The sequence below is a fragment of the Pipistrellus kuhlii genome, unplaced genomic scaffold (assembly GCF_014108245.1).
Source record: "Pipistrellus kuhlii isolate mPipKuh1 unplaced genomic scaffold, mPipKuh1.p scaffold_m20_p_3, whole genome shotgun sequence".
Lineage (NCBI taxonomy): Eukaryota > Metazoa > Chordata > Mammalia > Chiroptera > Vespertilionidae > Pipistrellus > Pipistrellus kuhlii.
Window position 1 is genome coordinate 48771765 of NW_023425529.1, and position 5410 is coordinate 48777174.

At 43.8% G+C, this 5410-nt stretch overlaps 1 pseudogene; it reads right to left on the reverse strand.

Annotated features, from left to right (window-relative positions):
• Positions 1-512: 512 nt before the first annotated feature.
• On the reverse strand, positions 513-1268 carry LOC118728909 (annotated as a pseudogene).
• Between the last annotated feature and the right edge of the window lie 4142 nt (positions 1269-5410).

Below are 5410 nucleotides of genomic sequence, written 5' to 3' on the forward strand. Positions count from 1 at the left end.
AAGAACTTCACCAGTTTTTTACCTGGCTTCCCATAACTTCTAGGAAAAAAAAGTTCTTACTTAGTGCCTAAAATCACCCTTTACAATTAGGCTCATGAATACTTCACTCATTACCCTCCCCAATAAGTACCTTAAACTTCAGCCATACCATATATTAGTCATTCCTCAAGTGTGTGTGTGTTTTTTGTTTTTTTTAATGTTAGTTGTTTTTTTTTTAAATTATTTTGTGACAAGTTTTGTGTGTGTGTGTGTGTGTGTGTGTGTATGTTTTAACTAAAAAATATTTTTATTGACTTCAGAGATGAAGGGAGAGGGAGAGAGAGAGAAACATCAGTGATGAAAGAATCATTAATTGGCTGCCTCCTGCATGCCCCACTTTGGGGACTGTGCCCAGAACCTGGGCATGTGCCCTGACCAGGAATCAAACCATGACCTCCCGGTTCACAGGTTGATGCGCAACCACTGAGCCATGCCGGCTGGGCCAGTTGATGTCTCTTATGACCCATATACAATTACTTATCTCCTGGTTTGTTGAAGCAATAGGTCAGACATTTGCCACAACAGTGTCGAAAACTGGCCATAAAACTCTGGCACACATTCATCTAAGGGCACTCCCAACGAAGGCGACTGGCTTTGCCGTTCTCCCCACATCATAGTATTTCAGGACAGCCAGCTTCACCCTTTCTCTACGCTCACTCCTCTGGGGAGGGTGCAGACTTCTTCCCTTTCTTAGCACCACCACATAGTCTCAACACAAGATAAAGAGCGGGCTTCTTTCTAAGGTTACGGTCACACACAGTACAGCCATCTTCCAGTTGCTTGCCAGCAAAGATCAGTCTTTGCTGATCAGGAGGAATTCCTTCCTTATCTTGGGTGTTGGCCTTTACATTTTAGCTTGTATCCAAGGGGTCAGCCTCGAGAGTGATGGTCCTCCTCACAAGGGATTTCACAAACACCTGCATCTTGGCGGCAGATCAGAAAGCTTCCTCAAGTGTTTTAAACGTCCTCGTGCCTCCATGCCTTTGCTTGCCCACCAACCTACAATAAACTTTCCTCCCGCCATTGCCTGCCACTTCCTTCTTCTCTTTCAACGCGTCGCCTGGTGTCGTCGACAATGCTGTGCTTTGACCCCTTTATCTGGAAGGAGTATCCTCCCCTGGTTCCCATGGCCATCTGTACTTGTCTTTATTATAGACACTAGGGCACTGTGTTGTAACTGTCAGTCATCTTATCACACAACTCCACTAATCTATATGCCTCCTGAAATCTGAGACTTTGTGTTCCCATTTCTTGTCCCCTGTGCCTACCAATACGCTCGGCACCTATGAGGTACCTAATAAATGTTTATTACATGTATGAGAACTGGGCTCCAATCTGCATTGTGGTTTGGGGCAGATTTCCTCCATCTCTTTGAGCCTCTATTCCCATTTCTTTCTTTCTCTTTTTTTTTTTTTTAAATATATTTTATTGATTTTTTTTACAGACAGGAAGAGAGAGGGATAGAGAGTTAGAAACATCGATGAGAAGGAATCATCGATCAGCTGCCTCTTGCACACCCCCTACTGGGGATGTGCCCACAACCAAGGTAAATGCCCTTGATCAGAATCAAACCTGGCATCTTTCAGTCCGCAGGCCAACTCTCTATCCACTGAGTCAAACCAGTTTCTGCTCTATTCCCATTTCTCCATACTGGAAATAACAGCTATGCCATGAGGTGGTTATGAGACCCGAGTGAACTATTGATAATCCATGTAAAACCCATTGCATGAATTGGTACATGGTAAGTAGTAGCTCAATAAATCTTGGTCCCTTCCCATCTTCCACTATACCCTTCAGAAACACCCTTCCTATTACACTTCTTTAGCTGACCACTAGGTGGTGTCAGTCTTTGATCTGATAGTCAATCCCAGAACAGCTCCCTCAATGCCCCAATCCCAGTGCCTGTTACACACAGACAGGAAAAGATGTTTAATGATTTGCTGGAAGATCTGAAAAAGAAGATACCCTCTCTCACGCCAATTTCTTTTCCTACTGTCACCATTCTAGGTATCCTAATTATGGATTGCAAAAACAATTCTTCTTTGATTTCTCACTATTTTGGTTATAATTTCAATTCAAGAATTTGAAGATTGAAAATGCTTCTTAACAATAGAAGTGGGAGAAGATGCTGAGGCAGAGAGGGATTCATGAGTGCTACAGGAGAAATACAAAGAAGATGTTTACAGTCACAGCCGTCTGAAAGGAATTCATTACGATTGCCTCCTCAATCAGCACAGGCACCCCTGGTCCTAACACTTCTGTCTGCCTTCCCATCAATTAATCAAGAGCTCCTAATAGTGGGCCATGCCACACTTAAGCATCTCTAAAATCCTGATGCCCCCCCACCAGTGACATATAATTTTTCTTATTTAAAAAGTGAACTCCTAAAAAATAAATAATAAATAAATAAATAAATAAATAAATAAATAAATAAATAAAAATAAAAAGTGAACTCCTATTCATGTGGAGGAAGCCTAAAAGGCCATTAACTTGGTCTAAACAAACTTCCAAAGAACATGGCATCCATGAAAGAGAAATATCAAAGAACGAAAGGGCAGTGAAGTACTGAGGAAGAAATCACTAAAAATGTATTAAAAATAATAATATGAAGTGATATGAAAAAATAGCAAGTAAAGTTTCAAAATATATAATAGAGAACCGAAATGCACAACTATGTCATAATATATATTTATATACTGTATATGAGGCCCAGAACCATAAGAAATGCAAAAAAATTCACTGTTAATTACTCATTCTCGAAGTGCCCCCCTAAAAAATCTAATTGCCTCTCTGTGAACCACTGGGAACCTGGCCTAGGTGCTGAGGCTATCCTGGGTACAAGTTGGGAACCGGAGAGTCAGGCAAAGGGAGAGTAACAGCAGGGCTTCTCTAAGGCGGGTAAGGAGGGGCTGGGAGAACAGTATAATTAAGGCTCAGAGAGAATTATGCATTTTCTAACTTTTAGAGACACCCTGAGCAATTCACATACTGGAAATAACCAAGTGTCTAACAGGCCCAATGGATTGTGTAGAATCCAAGCAAGGGCATTCCAAGTAGCCAATATAAAATGAGGGCTAGATGTGCGTGTACAAAGTGGAAAGGGATCAAGATAAGTTAATTGGAAAAGTAAGTTACAGACTAGTATATTGTATGAGCTCATTTGTGGCTTTAAATCATGCTTATGTATATTTGGGGGTTTTTTTGTTTTTTTTAATTTTTTTTTATTAAAAATATATTTTATTGATTTTGTTCAGAGGAAGGGCGAGAGATAAGAGAGTTAGAAACATCGATGAGAGAGAGTCATCGATCAGTTGCCTCTTGCACACCCCTACTGGGGATATGCCCACAACCAAGGTACATGCCCTTGACCGGAATCAAACCCGGGACCCTTCAGTCCCCAAGCCGATGCTCTATCCATTGAGCCAAACCGGTTTCGGCTGTTTTTGTTTTTTGTTTTGTTTTGTTTTTTAACCTCGTGGAAGGAGACCCACAGAACCCTCAGTGGTGACTCTGAGGATGGGACTGAAGAATGGGAGTGTGGAGAGCAGCAAGTTTACTTTTCACCTTGTACCTTTCTATATGCTGAGGTTTTGTTTTGTTTTTTAACCACTAATTATTACCATTTTTATAAGATAACTAGAGGCCTGGTGCACGAAATCCATGCTTGGTGGGGAGGGGAAGGTCCCTCAGCCCGGCCTACACCCTCTCCAATCAGGGACCCCTTGGGGGATGTCTGACCGCTAGCTTTATTTTATTTTATTTTTTTTAACTTTTTTAAAAAATATATTTTATTGGTTTTTACACAGAGAGGAATTGAGAGGGATAGAGAGTTAGAAACATCCATGAGAGAGATACATCGACCAGCTGCCTCTTGCACACCCCCCAATGGGGATATGCCCTTGACCGGAATCGAACCAGGGACCTTTCAGTCCGCAGGCCGACGCTTTATCCATTGAGCCAAACCGGTTTCGGCTGACTGCCAGCTTTAAGTGAGCAGTTGGACATCCTTCTCACAATCCGGGACCACTGGCTCCTAGAGGCTCACCTGCCTGCCTGCCTGATGGCTCCTTAACTGCCAGCCTGGTCACCCCCCCAATGCCACCCTGCCAGCCTGGCTGCCTCCCACCTTCCCCCACCCCCGCTGCTCTGCCTGGTTGCCCCCTAACTAACCCCCCTGCTGACCTGGTCACCCAACTGCCCGGAAGGAAGTTGGATATCCAGAAGATGTCCGGTCTCCCAGTCTAATTAGCATATTACCCTTTTATTAGTATAGAAGTTAAAAATAAATACACATTCACATTCATGAGCTAGTAGGGGTTGGGAGGGAGCAAATAAGAAGTGCAGACATGCTGGCTGAGGCCAGACTTTGGGAGTCTGTGGCTGGGAGAGGAGTTCATATTGGATTTAGTTGTCTACAGACGCCCAGTAGAGGTTTGCCATCCAGGAAGAGACTACACCGGGAGAACAGATTTAGAAAGTCTCACTTTGTCAGGTATCTAGCAGAGAGAGGAATGAAACTGCCCGCTTACAAGCAACATATGGTCATCCCATCTAGCTTTTTCCTTTCAAAGATATCTGAAATCTGTTTCAATCTGATTTCACTTGGACCATAATTCTGGGAGAGGGACCTGGGAGAGGAAGGAGTCTGATCAGCATGCATAAAGAAACGTTTAGCCGAGACCGGTTTGGCTCAGTGGATAGAGCGTCGGCCTGCGGACTGAAAGGTCCCGGGTTCGATTCCGGTCAAGGGCATGTACGTTGGTTGCGGGCACATCCCCGGTGGGGGGCGTGCAAGAGGCAGCTAATCGATGATTCTCTCTCATCGATGTTTCTGACTCTCTATCCCTCTCTCTTCCTCTCTGTGAAAAATCAATAAAATATATTTAAAAAAAAAAAAAAGAAAAAAAAAAAAAAAGAAACGTTTAGTGAGTCCCTGCCACCGTGTCTGTCACTGTGCTAGCCCAGGAGGGCTGTATAATGGGATGAATAAGATTCCACCGCTGTGTGAAGAAACTCTGGCAGAGGAAATCTGAGCTTTATTTCAAAGGGGAAAAATGACAGACCTTGAGCATAGACTTGCAAGATTAGACACAACTGGTAGCGCCTGAGATTTCTAACCTGGAAGACTAAAGGTAGGTGGCCTTGGCCCGGAGCAATCCGAGCCCGGAGGGAGCTCTGGTTTGGGGAAAAGGTGTAGTTCCCTCTGGATTCTTCCGTGGCTCTCACTGCCATTCAGGGACAAGTTCTCTGTGTTGCTCCTCCGCTTTCTGCCAGGGACAGACTGGAGGGCGCAGAACCCTTCCTCGACTAGAATGTTAAAAGGGTGCATGCAACCCTCTCTCCTCTTCACATCCATTTCTGGCAGCCAACG